The 17,283-nt window shown below is 48.0% G+C and overlaps 1 long non-coding RNA gene and 1 pseudogene across 2 annotated transcripts; one reads left to right on the plus strand and one right to left on the minus strand.

Annotated features, from left to right (window-relative positions):
- Nucleotides 1–33: 33 nt before the first annotated feature.
- Nucleotides 34–5,857, minus strand: LOC120658462 (annotated as a pseudogene). The gene is made up of 3 exons (XR_005668668.1): nucleotides 5,458–5,857; nucleotides 1,970–3,637; nucleotides 34–1,695 (listed from the first exon to the last, which is right to left on the minus strand). The product of XR_005668668.1 is annotated as an FT-interacting protein 3-like (transcript).
- Nucleotides 4,674–5,714, plus strand: LOC120658488. The gene is made up of 2 exons (XR_005668701.1): nucleotides 4,674–5,084; nucleotides 5,225–5,714. It is a non-coding gene; the product is annotated as an uncharacterized LOC120658488 (long non-coding RNA).
- Nucleotides 5,858–17,283: the final 11,426 nt, after the last annotated feature.

The following is a 17,283-nucleotide window of genomic DNA, read 5'->3' on the forward strand; positions in this document are numbered from 1 at the left end:
ATTTATATATTCACATCCAGATGACATCAAAAGTCCCAGCATGAAAATTTTGACTCATTGGAGAAACTGTTGTTGAATCAGACATCTTACATACATTTCATGATATACAAAAGTTTAAATATATTCTTAACTTCTAAGGCTTGGAAGTTACCTGACGAAATTGACTTAGTTTGTTCTGTCACATGAAGCAGCAAATTGCATTTTATCTCACTTAATACTATTATACAACAATAAATAGGACACAAGAAACACATACAGAGTGGTACATTAGATACCATCAATAGCTGTTCTCCATGGAACTTTACAGCAATGAATCTGTCTTTGCAGGTAGCCTCCTGAAGAAGTTTACTGGTGCAGACGGCACCTTGTGGCGAAATCGAGGATGCCTCATCCAGAAGAACCCAAGGCAGAGTGCAATCACTTGGAATGGTGTCACATATAGTATAATGGCTGTGATCAGGCAAAATATTAGGAACATAGCTGTTGCCCTTGGGTCCCTCCAGCTCAGCAGTGACTGTAACCTCTCTCCCTGAGTGGCTATGTCTCCAACAACTGTCTGAATTCTCCCAGCAACATGTCGTAACCTATCATACCTCATCCTAATTAGATCTGGGCTTTTTGAGGTTGGGAATGTGTCAAATTCCTCATCAAGCTCATCTGGAAGGGCAACATCAGCATAAGATATTCTTGTGTTCATGTGTGGTGGGAAGCGTGGTCGGAACCGGTAATTCCACAGCCCTATCAAGAACATGTAGAGGAAGATTGTTGGCAGGATAAGGTCTGGATAGAACACAAGCATGACAAAGAGCACATGAACCAATACTGTGGTGACTGGGTTGTTCCACTGACAAACATCGCCGAACCACTTTCCTGCAGCAATGACTCCAGAGAAAACTTGCATAAGACGGAAGAAATTAGCTTTGCTCCGTCGCATGCTCCACAGGTGAGAGCGAGCATCTGACATGAACTCAACAACTTCCCTGCGAACTGGTGGCTCCATGCGCCCCAGGCGCTGCGCAACAAGCTGCACAGCCTGGTGGCGAAGCATTTCCTGCTGGACTATTGACAGAGGCTGTGTGTAATGCATCTTGGGCAAGAGGGGCCTAGAGTATGTAAAGAGCACATTGATCAGGGATGTGGCTGAGAACCGGATGGCAAGGTGGAGTTCGCCCATCTTTTTAACTCCTGATGGGTGCAGGACAAGCAATGGGTATGTATGTGTGTACACCCGCCCAGTCTCAAGTGTTGAAAGCCGAATTCGCACTTTCCCAATGGGTTTATCCATATGGCCTTGGGAGCCATGGTTACTGTCTCCACTTATGTGGCAGTTGTCAAACAGACCAATTGTGAGTACAGTTCCATGATCATAAACTTCCCATGTGTACTGCTCATTGAATCGAGGGCTCAAGTTGTCAACGATTGTGCGTGTCCGCACCCATTTTGAACCATACTTGGCAACACAATATGCATCACATGACCCTCGTCATTTCTGGTTTTTGTTGGATTGAGACCATGTGCACTTAAAATGCCAACTTCAAGCATGCCAATTGGTGGCTTCCACAACTGTTTCATTGTTGGCCGGAGATCACTGCAATTGTGTGGACTCATCAAGCACATGATAACCACCTTCAAGGCAAATACGGAGGTTTTACCTTTGCATAGAATTTGTCTTCCTTTAGCTGGTTCGCATCAATCGCTCCATGCGCCCCAGGCGCTGCGCAACAAGCTGCACAGCCTGGTGGCGAAGCATTTCCTGCTGGACTATTGACAGAGGCTGTGTGTAATGCATCTTGGGCAAGAGGGGCCTAGAGTATGTAAAGAGCACATTGATCAGGGATGTGGCTGAGACCGGAGATCACTGCAATATTGTGTGGACTCATCAAGCCATGATAACCACCTTCAAGGCAAATACGGAGGTTTACCTTGCGCATAGAATTTGGTCTTCCTTTAGCTGGTTCATCAATCAATCAATCCTGGTCTTCTCAGATCAAACCATGCTGGCCGTACTGCTTGTGATCAGCCCGCTTTGGAATCCTTGTTAGTGGTATCATAACTTCACCAATCACCTCATCTTTGTTTTGTGCTACACGGTCTTCTATTGTTATGATCAAGTCTTCCTCAAAAGGCTCTGCTGCGACAAACATCATCTCTTCATTCCACATGAAGTTTTTGGTTGGTGACCGAACTTGCCTTGTCTTCAACAATTGGTGGCCCAGCCTCACTTTTACAAATACATCAGGTATGTGGTTCTCCATTGGGAATATATCCTGTGCCTCAATTACATTGACCCTCACGTACCACATTCTTGGTGCAGGGTAGACCTTCCCACGGATATAGTTGTGAAGATGGGAATCAACTGGTGTTGATCCTGCATGGATGGCGCTTGGGAAGCATTCATCTGCTTGAGTACCATACCAGACTGCAAGCATCAGCTCTCCTCTGTCCCTTATGCCATCCTTTCCCACAAGACGATACCACTCTGGCGCCAATGGGCTGTCAGGAGGGACCCTTACAGGGACCTCATTCAGGTCAAGACTCACTCGACCGACATAGTCATCCCGAATGACATCCTTGTCCTTCACAACAACTTCAAGTGTTGTTGACTGCATGACTTCTTTGGGGAATGCAAACACCTCATCCCATTCGGGCTTCTGATTCTTCTCAAAATACTTTGTTTTCATTTTGTAGTTTCCAAGATGCACCTCGACAAAAGGGTCAAGACTCCCAGTGATGTCCATGTTGGGCAGGTCGCGGGCCTTGACCACTCGCACAAAGAGGTACTGCATCTTCTCAACAAGGTCGTAAGCCCCGGCCTTCTCACCAGGATACACCCGACCGCCAATAACACGGCCACCACCAAGCGTTGGGCTTGTCTCCTTCAGCTGGAAGTCGATAGGTTGCTGTGAACCTGGAGCATACATCCTTGATACCTGAGGCGGAGGGGCTCCAGCTTTATTTGCAATTGCAGAAAAGCTTCTTTGTTGCGGGTCTCCGTATGAACCTTCATTGTAGTATGCTTGTCCCATTGGTGCCGGACGCTGCTGTTCTCTTGGCAAGTGCTGTAATTGTCTCACTGGATTTGGTCTGGTCTCTTGGAAAGGATTTGGAATGGAGTTGGCCGCTTCCTGCTCTTGCGCAGTGCTAGATGTGCTTAACATATCGAATTCCGGACCTGGTGCAGACACCCTTACTGATGGATCATTTGTAAGGAAGACCCTTAGTCCAAGCTCACCACGTGCGCGCGATAAGATGTTGCGCTTCTCCAGGGGGTAGTGCAGGGGTGAGGCATCTGGTTGGCTGACAAAGGATGTACCCGATATGCGAACCTTGCCAAGGCAGGCCTTGGAATTGTTGGTACGGTTTGCATGGTACACATAGGCCTCAAGGTGTAGCTCGGGGAGGCGGGATGGATCAGATATGTTGAAGTAGAACTGCTCATTCCACACAGGGTTGAGGTCCCTGTCTTTGATGGCTGTGCGGAACTTCTGGTCATCAAACTCGACTTCAACAAAGGCATTGGCTGTGCCCTGTTCTTTCGGGAGGAGATCGTGAGCACTGACAACCTCAACACCAAGCTTAACGTTGCTCATCATGGTCCGCCACTGGATCTTGTAGCACAGAAGAGATGCGCCTTATTCTGAAATAAGAACAAAACAAGGGTTAGAAATCTTCTGTTGCAGAAACTACAGCAACAGCTAGCATTATAACTACCAGATTGGCCAATTTCCAGTTGAAGAAAGTGATGGAAGAAAGAAAATGTTTGTACAATGGACAGCTGTATCAGTAGGTTGGAAAATTGTTCCTGGGGATGCCCACAAGTTTTCCTATGGTCCCCAGGAATCAAATGTTGTTTGGAGCATGTCAGTTAGACGAGAGGTGCTGACAACAACAAAAGTAAAAGTGTGTTTTATTTTCGCGGACCATTGGATACACACATGTAGCAGTAGATAAGAAATTTGAGGCTCCAACTTCTTTTCTAGATTATGACATGCACAGCTGGAAGCCATGTATTATGACTGGAGTATTCTGCTTCAAGCTTCTGAAAGGCCATCACAACTTCTTTTTCTTTGGAGGATCGAGTATTACAACTTGGACGCACTTTAATCTGTATTGAACTATCCTACACAGACCATTACTGAACAATCATCAGCTAATGAACTACGCCTTTCTCAATACATTTCAATACGCTTGTTGGTGCGCACATAGTCAGCAATCAGAACTCAGACCTAAGAGCACATTTTAAATCCAGTCCAGATAATGGCATGCGTCAACATATGTGCTGATTCAATAGGCTACAACCATCGGCCACATTTTGCAGGCCAGATGCAGAGAAAGAGAGAGGCCACCAGCCATCCCTTTCCCTGATTGTGACTGCCACCGTGTGACCACGAAGGATCACAATTATTGACGACGCTTATTAACCGAAACTTCAGTTCAATTCCATGACAAAGAGCACACGTTTAGTATGAATGTGATGTTATTTATTTCCCTTTGTACCGCTTGTTTGCACAGGGGACGCGACGCTAACAGGGAAAGGAGATCTGGAGGCATAAATGAAGCCGGGCACAATCCTAACGTCCCGAAAGTGGCAACTGAATTTGTTGAGTTCCATCAAGAGATTAGGAGGGAGAGGGACCATGTCCATGGTGCAGCTCCTTTGCTGAAGAAAGGTAGGTAGGCAGGCAGGTGATGGGAGGATGGGATGGGGGTGTCAACATTGTGGCAAGTGAACAAGTGCTCCATGATGTTGCTTAGTTGATTCCATCCATCCATCGCCCAGATACCAGAATAAAATCAATCCACAAATATCGTATCCATTTATTTGGAGCTCTGTCTATGGAAATCTGTCTGCTTCGTTAGTTACATGATTAATTGCTAAACTGTTAGGCGTACCAGCCAATCAGGGAGCGGAATTGGACTGGCTGGAGAGAAGACCGGTGTTGATCAAAAAAAGTTTGGACTTGGCTTCCGCATTTGCCTTGTGATTTTGTTTCAGGTTAGACTTGCAAGAGAGTATATGCTCTGAATTTGGGGGGGAAAATCAAGGACAACCATGTACAGAAGAAAGCAGATACTTGTAGCAGGTAAGATGCCAAATTCTCAGCGCATAAAAGTGATTCCTAGAAGCTTTTGGTGGTACATCCCTGAACCTGGGATCTTCTTGCACCCGTTTTCATGTATCACATCAAAGAAAGGGGAATAAAAAGTTTCGTTTTGGATCCAGAATTCATCACCGAGCTGTCAACAGAATCAGCAAGGACATCTTTTTTCGAATAAATCAGCAGGGATGTCAGCAGAAAGGACTCTGAGGAAGGAAGGGGAGCGCAGGAGGCAATCTGATTGCCCAATTCGCCCTCCTCGATCACCAGGCAAGAACTTGGAGGAGCACACAAGAAACACATGCAAGAAGCTCTGCGGAATTCAGAGGTAAACAGGCCAAGAGGATAGGACACGAACCTTCAGAAACTCAGAAGGCAGTAGCCTCGGTATCCTTCAGCCGTTGAACAGGCAGCAGCTTCAGCCCTCGGTGGTTCCTCCCTAATCCCGAGAAGAGAGCGTGGAGGATGACGACGACGACGACGATGGCAACGAAGAAGACGAAGATGGAGGCGAGGACTAAACTATCTGGCTCTGGCCCTGCTGATAGGAGAGAGGACAAGTGGCCACCACGGTGATGAGGAAAAACTGAAGAGGAGGGGGAGCTGCAAAACGTGCAACAACCTATCGCACTAGAAGAGCGCGGAGGGAGAGCCAGAGCCTGTGGAGCGAGGAACACATGCACCTGCTGCTGGTGGTGGTTCTTGTGGGGCGCGGTGCCGTCAGCTGCTGGTGCCGTGTTGGGCCTTTGGAGCTATCCTGGAGGAGGAGGGACCAAGAGATTAATCAACCGGAAAGAGGGGAGAACGAGCGGGAGCGTGTGAACTCAAGAGATTAATTAGAATAGTATCCAACCCATCGCATGGGATAATAATAATAATAATAATAATCCGGATTTGTTAGTGTTAATTAACACGCATCCAAAAAAACAAAAGGAACTAATAACAAATATTTTTTTATAATGAAGGATTACCAGGTTAACAGCGACGGGTGAGTAGAATAGACTGATGGTGGGCGTTTTGCTGTGCTGGTGGCATCGCCTTCCTACATTGACAATTCAGTGAGGGCGGGCGCTGCTGTTTTGGTCTCTTCCGCTTGTGCGCTTGCTTGCCTCCTTGTTATCCCTTCTTTTCTTTTGATCTCTGGTGTCTTTACATTCAGAGTCATTTTGCAACAATTGTTGCGTAGCGTTCTTTTTTTTCTTGGTCACGCTTACTATCATTGCTGAAATTCCCAGGTCAACATCGAGTCGTTTTACTGCCCTCGTTTGGCGTTGGAAAATGGCCTGGCTCAGTTAGTTTTTTTTTAATGCTCTGGCTCAGTTAGTTGCCACGCGCCAAAAAGATAAGGGCAAGTTACTGCCCTGCACTTGTCACCCTTTGGTTTTTCTTGACTCAGCACCGGTCGTTGCATGCCTCAGCGGCTATAGATTAGTGTTTCTTGCTCTCAGCTTTGCTGTGTGTTTGCTTAGATTATGCTGCCTCAATCAACACGGGTGATCCGCAGCGATCCGTGTCACTGACTCACAGTCTCACCATGCTCACTCGAAACATAAACAAGCCTGCAGTGTGTTTTGCTATACAAAAGGAGCATCAAATAATACCTTCATTAACTTGCTATTGAAGTAGCTGCTGTCTAGTAACAGTACGGCTGTAGTAGATGGCTGGAGGACAGCTTGTGACTTTGGCAAGGAAAAAGAGGGTCCTGTGGACTGGACATCCACCCACTTTTGCTGTTTTGCAAGGACAAAGAAGCAGCGGCAGCATGAGTTCCAGATCCGAGCGATGAACTTCTTACAAAAAAATCTGAGCGATGAACTTCTTCCAAAAAAAAAAATCTGAGCCATGAACACTGCAACCGCTACTTCGGTTGACGTTGACCTGGATAGACTCCACAGCAATTAGCAAGATAGGACGTTTTACTTGTTTATTTACATGGAGTTAAGAAAACACACGAATCACATGTCAGCCACACGCGTTTAGAAAAGAAGACGGAGTTGTTGTGATGTCTATTTATATTTTGAAAGGAAATTGTTGTCATGTCTAAGGAAAGGGACAAAAGAGGAATATTTTCCCTCCAAAAGGTAACATATGTCTTCGGTCTCACCGTGCCTGAAGACATCCGTTGCCAATGACCCAAATGTAACCCACAAGCCACTTTGCTCTGGTAAAAATGTGCTAGTCAGCATCATCTCTTACTGCTATTGCAAAGAAAGCAGAGAGCTGGTCAAGAAAATAGTTAGGAAAGCGGAGAGACTTTTCTACGTCAGATTTGAACAAATTTTAGCAGAGGAATAATATGGCAAAGTGGTTTCTGCAACCCTAAAAGTTCTAAGGATGGGACAGCGAAAATACCACTTTTTCCATCTCTGGAAACTTTCCCACTGCCATGTGGCACCGGAGCTAGATGATGTACATTCACAAGTTGCTTCTACAAAAGATATTCATAAGTGGCGTAGTTACATTTAGCCATACGTAATGTGTAGCTCGCAAGAATTAAGAGGAAGTGTTTGGAATGTACCGGCATCGCTTTTCTTCATATTTTACCAATTAAGTCAACTTGTGTTTGATTATTTTTGCAAAAAAATTGCCAATTTGACTAGGGAGTGATCAGGTATAGGCTGGTGTGCAATTCTAATACCACACATGTCATTTTCATCCCCTTTTTGTTTCCTTGTTATCCTTTATTCTCCTCCTCTCCTTTGATATCTCATCTTTATATGTTGTCCTCCTACAATAATTGTTTGTTGATTTTTTTTCTCATGGTCATCCTGGCTTATCATTGCAAAATTGCTGTCGGTCAATCTACATCGTCGAGGTTCCAACTCTCCTGTTTTTATGTTGGAAAATATAGATGGCCTAACCTTGCTTGCAATTTGCAAGCTAGTTACTATAATTGTTTACCATATTTTTTACTTCTTTCTTTTCACATCTCCGATCATTATAGATTTAGAGCCCTTTTCTGTGTACTTTCCCCGTTCTCTTGCTTTTCTTGTGGTATTTTTTGCCCATGTTTACCCTCACTTACCATTTGCTAAAAACTGTCGGTCAATCTTAGTCGTTGTAGCACGACCTTTTGATTGTTGCAATTCATAGACTAGTCTATAACTCTGCAGTTTTTCTATGGAAATTGGAAAATAGAATGTGGCTGTTCCTTTTTCAACAAAAAGATTTTTGCTAGGTGAGCATCTCTAAGAGTTTACTAAATTTTACTTGGCAAATCTTGTGTTTTGCCAACTTCTAAAAAGATATGCCAAGTAAAAAAAGAGCTCATCTCCAATAGTTTGACATAAGTCACTTGCCAAACCCAGATATAACTTAAGCATCTCCAAGAGTTTGCCATATTTTACTTGGCATATCTTGTGTTTTGCCAATTTCTAAAAAGATATGCCAAATAAAAAAAGAGCTTATCTCCAACAGTTTGGCATAATTCGCTTGCCAAATTCAGATCTAACTTACATCAGGAACCCTGAGAGAGAAATAAAATTATATTTATGCCATTCCACCTCTTGAAAACTTAAATCAGGAACCCTTCTCTATTATTTTTTTTTTCACCCTCCCACCTGACTAGAAACCATGATGCCAACCGCGCGCGTATATTTACGCGCTGGAGGCTTGTTTTTCCCAAGTTGCCAAAAATTGACAAGTCTGTCGTGGGGGTTCTAGGGGTACCCACAGCCGGGTGGCGAAACGCACCCGCCTATTCCCAGTGAGGGAGTACTCGGGGAAGTACTAGGCGATGGGGCTGGATCTACACTGGGACAAGGGGACTCAAGAACACACGATTTAGAGTGGTTCGGGCCGCCGGAGCGTAATACCCTACGTCCACTGGGAGATGTATTGTTCTTGGTGGTGTGTATGAACCTATTCTCTGCTGGCCTTGGCTCTTGCCCAGCCTGCGGATTTCTAGCGGCGCCCCCCCCCCCTTTTATAAATCAAGGGGGAGCGGATACATAGAACGTTGATGCCCCGACAGGTGGGCCCAACGTGACTGTGGCTACAGCGGTATCGAATCTTCCCTCCGATATGCGTACTGCTGCTCCTCTGACACAGGGGGTCTTTTCTTGTCCCGTCAGCTAGGTGCCCGTTGGAGTAGCGTAGCTTGCGGCGTGGCCTGCTGAGGCTATTATGTAGCGTCATAAAGGGCGAAGCCGAGCCGTCGTATCCATCTGTTACGGCAGACTGGCAGACGCGGCGTGGGCGGCGCCAGTCCCCCCACTACCTTCGTAATACGCGATCAATAGTGTCCCTGACTAGTCAAACGCCTCGGCTTCTGCTATATTAATGCGGACGTCCACCTACCGCAATGAATGCGAAGGTAGGTGAACCTCAATATGGAGGCCAAGGGCTTCATACACGTGTCGGCCCCGGACCATCCTGAGGCGGGGCGTCGAAATCTTCCCTTGGAGAGGGGTCCGATTGCTATGCGGGGGGTCCGGGACCCTATGAGGGGTCCGGGACCCCGCGGGGATCCGGACTCCTCGGGAGGTCCGGAGCCTCGGCTGCTTGCGCTTGAGCGCCTGTTTCTCCTGGGACACGTGGTGTCCCCGGACCTTCCCCAGCCGTGGAACGGGTCCGGACCATTGTCAGGAGGACAGGACGCCGGACCGCAGGGGTCCGGCTGTTTGGTTGTAGTCAAGGATGACTACTAAGGCTCTTGCCTAGACACAGCAAGAGGGGGTACCCCAGTCCTGGGGTACCGACAGTGGCCCCCGGGCCCACCTCGGGAGAGGTACGAACCCGCGGGTGGGGCCACCACCGTGATGTGTTCCTATGCTACTTGATTGCGTTGGTGTGCTCTTGGAGAGTGCGGGCATCCCGGACCCCTGAAGCCGGTATGCCTGTTGCTAGGTTTAGGTACTAGAGTGCTCTCCATGGGGCGACGAAGGTGTAGGCTTAGGGTACGGAACCAAGCTAAGCGGCTACACAGACTTCGGATCGCTCAGGGAGCAAGCACCACTTCCCGGACCTGGTTTTTGTCGACCGTGGCGAGCGGTCTCCGCCGGAGCGGGCCACCGGAGTGGACTTGGAGCGACCGTGGCGAGCGGTCTCCGCCGGAGCGGGCCACCGGAGTGGACTTGGAGCGACCGTGGCGAGCGGTCTCCGCCGGAGCGGGCCACCGGAGTGGACTTGGAGCGACCGTGGCGAGCGGTCTCCGCCGGAGCGGGCCACCGGAGTGGACTTGGAGCGACCGTGGCGAGCGGTCTCCGCCGGAGCGGGCCACCGGAGTGGACTTGGAGCGACCGTGGCGAGCGGTCTCCGCCGGAGCGGGCCACCGGAGTGGACTTGGAGCGACCGTGGCGAGCGGTCTCCGCCGGAGCGGGCTACCGGAGTGGACTTGGAGCGACCGTTGCTGACAATCCGATGAAACATGTTACCGGACCTCATAGTAAGGTGCAAAGAAACCAAGCCTTATACTAGAAGAGAGCCCGGGACCTCTAAAGACAGCAGTCCTGGATACTAGAGTACTTGTAACAGGGTAGTGAAGTACGTAAACTTAGGGTACATTACCAGGCTAAGCCACGCGGAGCTTCTCTACCCCAGGATACAAATACCACTTCTCCAGAGCAGGTCCTTAGGGGTCCGGACTGCCTTCCAGCTAGAAGGGGTGTCTTCACCTGACCACAAGCCAGCAACTTAACTTGGATTGTTAGCAATAAGGGAAACTCCGGTCAAGAGGAAAGAATAGTTAAACCAAGGCGAATAAATGTAATCAGGGTGGAGCCTAGGAGAAAGAAAATCTCCTTTATTATTATGGTTGCCACGGTATACATCGGAGGTCGGGATTACGAGGTCGGACCTCCACCGCTCCGGACCGCTTTTGCCTGTTTGTGTGATAGGGCCAGAGGTCGGGTTTACAAGGTCGGACCTTGACCGCTCTGGACACACACGTAGACACCACGCTATTACAAAGGAGAAAATCTCTCATTCCTTTCTTAGGAGTAACCTACGGCTGCATGCTATACAGCGTGTCCTTCTTCGGAGGTGAAGGCGCCCTGGACGTGCCTGAACCGCATCATCCAGCATCACCTCGGGAGCTCGGGGGACCCCTCCTCGCCTAAGAGCTGTCACATGCTTACATGGCATGAGACAAATTCTTTGGCTTTGGATGGAAGAGGCCCCCTCCCCCTGCCGTCGCCGTTGCCGATGGAAACCAGAGCGCTTGCGCAGCAGATGGACCGGTGCGACGCGTGGAGAAGTGCGGTCGTTCGCCGGCTTGTCCTTGGTGCTAGCGCCAGGGGCCCCCGCACGAGGAGGCGGGGTCCTGTCTGCAGCAGCGCCGAGCAACGCTGAGGTGGATCTCCGGCGCTGGAGACGGCAGGACGACACGGTCCACTTCCTCCGGGATGGCCGTCGGCTCCAGGCTCCATGTTGAGAGGAAGCCTTGAGCCGACACCATGCCACCGCAGAGGAGATGTGGTCGTTGCTTGAGAGAAAACCTTGAGTCGACGTAGGGGCAACAGCGCCCAGCGGCGCCTCCGCTGTGCGTCGCTACGTCGGCTCCGAGGTGTTGCAGTGGTGACGCACAGCAGGCGTCGCTGTCGTGCGCCGCCGCACCGAGGGCGTTGCCGCGCCGGTGCCAAGACAGGCGGAGTGAGTGTGGCCCTGCCTTCCTTCATCTTCTTGTTCGTCGTTGCAGAGGATGAACACGGCCCCAGAAGCCTGAAGATCCAGTCAGCGCCTGTGCTTCCCCACGGACGGCGCCAAAATGTCGTGGGGGTTCTAGGGGTACCCACAGCCGGGTGGCGGAACGCACCCGCCTATTCCCATTGAGGGAGTACTCGGGGAAGTACTAGGCGATGGGGCTGGATCTACACTGGGACAAGGGGACTCAAGAACACACGATTTAGAGTGGTTCGGGCCGCCGGAGCGTAATACCCTACGTCCACTGGGAGATGTATTATTCTTGGTGGTGTGTATGAACCTATTCTCTGCTGGCCTTGGCTCTTGCCCAGCCCGCGGATTTCTAGCGGCGCCCCCCCTTTTATAGATCAAGGGGGAGCGGATACATAGAACGTTGATGCCCCGACAGGTGGGCCCAACGTGACTGTGGCTACAGCGGTAGCGAATCTTCCCTCCGATATGCGTACTGCTGCTCCTCTGACACAGGGGGGTCTTTTCTTGTCCCGTCAGCTAGGTGCCCGTTGGAGTAGCGTAGCTTGCGGCGTGGCCTGCTAAGGCTATTATGTAGCGTCATAAAGGGCGAAGCCGAGCCGTCGTATCTATCTGTTACGGCAGACTGGCAGACGCGGCGTGGGCGGCGCCAGTCCCCCCACTACCTTGGTAATACGCGATCAATAGTGTCCCTGACTAGTCAAACGCCTCGGCTTCTGCTATATTAATGCGGACGTCCACCTACCGCAATGAATGCGAAGGTAGGTGAACCTCAATATGGAGGCCAAGGGCTTCATACACGTGTCGGCCCCGGACCATCCTGAGGCGGGGCGTCGAAATCTTCCCTTGGAGAGGGGTCCGATTGCTATGCGGGGGGTCCGGGACCCTATGAGGGGTCCGGGACCCCGCGGGGATCCGGACTCCTCGGGAGGTCCGGAGCCTCGGCTGCTTGCGCTTGAGCGCCTGTTTCTCCTGGGACACGTGGTGTCCCCGGACCTTCCCCAGTCGTGGAACGGGTCCGGACCATTGTCGGGAGGACAGGACGCCGGACCGCAGGGGTCCGGCTGTTTGGTTGTAGTCAAGGATGACTACTAAGGCTCTTGCCTAGACACAGCAAGAGGGGGTACCCCAGTCCTGGGGTACCGACAAAGTCTTTTGCCAAACTGTTGGAGAAGTATTTTTAATGTTTTTGCCAAAAATCAAAGATGGCAACTCGATTTGCCAAACTGTTGGAGATAAGTTCTTTTTTTACTTGGCATATCTTTTTAGAAGTTGGCAAAACACAAGATATGCCAAGTAAAATATGGCAAACTCTTGGAGATACTCTTACATCAGGAACCTGAGAGAGAAACAAAATTATGTTTATGTCATTCCACCTCATGAAAACTTACATCAGGAACCCTGAGACATAAACAAAATTATTTTTATGTCTTTCCACCTCTTCTGATACGGACGGATGCGCCACGGATACGAGCGCGCATATATACGCGCGCGGAGGCTCTTTTTCCGAACTTGGCATAAATGTCAACTTGGGATGGGGAACTGTTGGAGAATGTTTTTTCTATTTTTGCCAAAAAAAAAAGAATGATAGTCTGAGATGGGGAACTCTTGGAGATGCTTAGCCCTTTCCCCCTCCTTGACTCGACACTGGTCTTTGCATGTGTCCGTGCCTGTAGATTATTAGTACTCTTGTTCTTAGTTTTGTTGTGTGCCTTTTTAAATTATGCTACCTTAATCTTCACAACTGTCTCCCATGATCTGTGTCGCTGTCTCTCCATGTGCACTTACTTAGCTTGTAACGTAAACAAGTCTGCAACAGTTCTTGTTATCAAAACTAAAGGGAAATACAAAATATCATTCTGAGTTTGCCCAAATTTGATTAATCACGCTGCATTCGCCCTAAATTAAATCAAGCAGTAGCTGTCTAGTAACAGTGCGACTGCAGTGGATGGCTTGACTTTGGGCGCGTTTAGCCCAAAAAATTTTTGGGAAAATTTACTGTAGCAATTTCCAACCCAAGATTAAGAGGACTAAACATGATCTAATTGTAAATCTAATTACACGGATGGACGGGAAATCGCGAGACGAATCTATTAAACCTAATTAATCTGTCATTCGAGATTGATTACTGTAGCACGATATTGTCTAATCATTGTATACTTAGGTTCATTAGATTCGTCTCGCGATTTTGTCCGGGAGTTGTGGAATGGGTTTTGTCAGTTATCCACATTTAATACTCCTAATTAGTGGTCAAACATGCCAAGTTACTGTAGTGCACGAAAATTTTTGGGAACTAAACGGGCCCTTTAGGGCAAGTACAACAGTTTAGACAGCTGTTGTTTTTTTACCATATACAGCTAAATAAACAATTTATATAATAGTTTAGACTACTGTTGTCTTTTTAGCTTGTCAAGTTATTTAATTCACCCTTGTACTCATAAATTATGGTGATCTAGTATACTATTTTTTTCCACATAAAGACAGCCTATTCGTACAGCAGTAGCTCTTCTCGTTGCTTGGCCTTGGAGCACGCACCAAAGCTGTCGACCTACATGACGACGGCGGAGCACTAATTGCCGGCCGTGGAGGGGTTTCTGCATAAAAAATTTGCATGTCTACGGCATGGGCTCACCGTTGTACCTGCCCTTAAATTGCGAGGAAAAAGAGGCCTCGTGAACAGGACACCCACTTCTGCAATGACAAAAGAAGCAGCAGGAGCATGGGCCCAGATCTGAGCCATGAAAACACTGCAGCTGCTACCGCGGTTGACGTTGACCTCGATTGACTCAACAGCAACTAGCAAGAGAAGACATTTATTTATTCGGAAGTTAAAGAAAAAACACTAATCACATGCCAGTAACACGCGTTTAATTAGAAAACAAAAAAAGTAAAATGTTACGGTGTTGTTCTAAGAGTAATGTCCAAGGAAAGGGACAAACGAGGAATATCTTCCTTCCCTTAGTGTTGCATGTCTCTGGTCTTACCCTGGCTGAAGAAAGCCATCCCTATGACCCAAATGTAATCCACAAACCACTCTTGATATTTTTTTAAAAAAACTCCTGCACTAGTCAGCATCATTTCTTACTGGCGTTGGAAAGAAATCAGAGAGCCAGTCAAAACTCAAAAGAAGAAGAAGACGACGATGACGGCAACGACAGAAAGATTTTTATACTACATTGGTTTTGATAAAATTTTGGCAAAGGGGAATGCGGCTTGAATGGTACGTCTAAACGCACCGGCGTCGTTTTTTCAATTGTGCCAACCAATTATCATGAGTCCACTTGTGTTTGATTATTTCTCCAGAAATTTCACCAGCTTGACTTGAGGTACAGGCAGGCCGGTGTCGTGCCGCCATAAAATTGTGAAATCCTAATACTCCTTGCCTAGTCTTTGCCCAACAAACATTACTTTATTTGCTATAGAATAATGATAGTAATAGAAAAAACTCTCCTGGCTAAAATGTTGCGGCTCACATACGTTTATATGGGGATGGGATCAAGGCCCTGTTTGGTTCCAGGGACTTTTTTTTAAGTCCCTGGAACTTTTTAGTATTTTGAAGTATTAAATAAATGTTAATTATAAAACTAACTGCAGAACCCTGGGGCTAAACTGCGAGACGAACCTAATAAGGTATATTAACTTATGATTAGCGAATGGTTACTGTAGTATCACTGTAGCAAATTATGAATTAATTAGGCTCATTAGATTCGTCTCGCGAATTAACATTCAGCTGTCAAAAAACATTTATAAACATATTTTATTTAATACTATAAAATAATAAAATTCTTTTTAATATGATAGGTACTTATGAAAAAAGTTTAAGTTTGGGAGCCAAACAGGGCCCAAGATGTCGTCCCAAGAAATGGGGCCCACCTCCGACGTTCGTGCGGTCATATACGAATACGACGACTTGTGCCTGCTCCCTCGCGTCGCGTGGCTTGTGATGAGTTGCCCGTCCGTGGGGCCCACGCGTGGACCCGGCCACGCCAGCGCGACAGCGACTGCCCCGCGGACTCGGACTCGGACTCGCTCAACCCGACCCGACGACCCCTGAGTCGCTCCTTGCTGCTCTCGGTGTGGCGCGCCGTGCCGGTGACTAATTTTGCCATTTTGGTCGGTCCGTATTGACCTGAAAAGTTGCAAACGTAAAACCTTATGATAATACATTTTTAGAGAAATTATGGTTATAAATTGTTTTGCAAGATTTTTTTTCTTGTGAGAAATTCGTCTTACACAACGGACAAAGAGTAAATTGGTTGCTTGATCTTAAAAAAAGTTAAGCTTAGTTTCTTGGCCTCTTTTTACTTGAATTTGATTATCTGGCCTCAAAATGAATTTTGTTTGGATTCTTGGCATGAGTATTGGGGAGAGGGATAGATAATCTGCCGGAGATGCTCTAAGCCACGTGCTGTAGTACAGCCATCTGAGACAAGAGAAGCTGGAACCGACGCTGTAATTTCCACGCCCGCGCACGCGTAGGCTCCCCGGCGACTTCAGCTTCGACCCGCTGGGCCTGGGCAAGGACCCGTCGTTCCTCAAGTGGTACCGCGAGCGGAGCTGATCTACGAGCGGTGGGCGATGGCCGCCGTGCTGGGCATCTTCGTTTGGCATGCGTGGAGCGGCATCCCGCCCTTCGCCGGCCGCACCAGCCCTAAGCAGGCTGTGCCGCCGCTCGTCGAGCCGTGCCGCAACAATTTGGCCGGTGGTGGGCAGCAGGGAGGGGAGGAAGAAGAGAAGGGGAGGAAGAGGAAGATGCTGACGTGTGGGGTCCGCTCATTAGCGCCAGGGGTAAAATAGTCATTGTATGTTGTTTTTAACACTGTTACCTTGTCAAACTAACGGAATAGCCAAGAATCCAAACAAAATTTGTTTTGAGGCCAGATAACCAAGTTCAAGTAAAAAGAGGCTAAGATACTAAGCTTAATTTTGTAAGGGCACGAAACCAATTTACTTACGGACAAACAAATCTATGGGCTAGAGCAAGTGGGCCTAGCCCATCTCGACCAAGCTCACGATGTCCCCCTCCCTCAATCCAACCAAGTAGCGGTGAGCCGGCCCATCTGGATTAAAAAATTTTATTAATCTCACATTGGCTAGCATGTGGTCTTGGCTCTGTTTGGGATACCAAGCCTTCTGTTATAAAAATAAGGAAATATTTTTTTTCAAAATGTTACGAGTTTAGAATACAGTAGAGGATTGGATGTAACAAGTCTTGCAGTTTTAGAAAAAGAAAAAGTAAGCAATCCTTTTGGACTCTGAAACTAAAAAGAAAAAGAAACTGTTGTCCCCTGTTCTATCACACCAGGATGTAATACATGGATTACGGATAAAAAAAGGATGTAACATGGATTAGGAAGGGGCACTGTTGTCATTTCTGAAACAAGGTTTTGACAGCCGAAAATCATGGTGCTGCATCTGCATGACTTGTGTTTGCCAGCATGCGTATTGCAAGCAGCCTAAACATAGATAAGCTCAGACAAGGAGGGGCGACCAAGTCAAAGCATCGCCGGCCCCGCAAGACGTGGCGCCAAGAAAGTGCTTACTCTTGCCGCTCCCTCTCCTTCCCGCGCTT

The sequence above is a fragment of the Panicum virgatum genome, chromosome 2N, assembly GCF_016808335.1.
Source record: "Panicum virgatum strain AP13 chromosome 2N, P.virgatum_v5, whole genome shotgun sequence".
Taxonomy (NCBI): Eukaryota; Viridiplantae; Streptophyta; class Magnoliopsida; order Poales; family Poaceae; genus Panicum; species Panicum virgatum.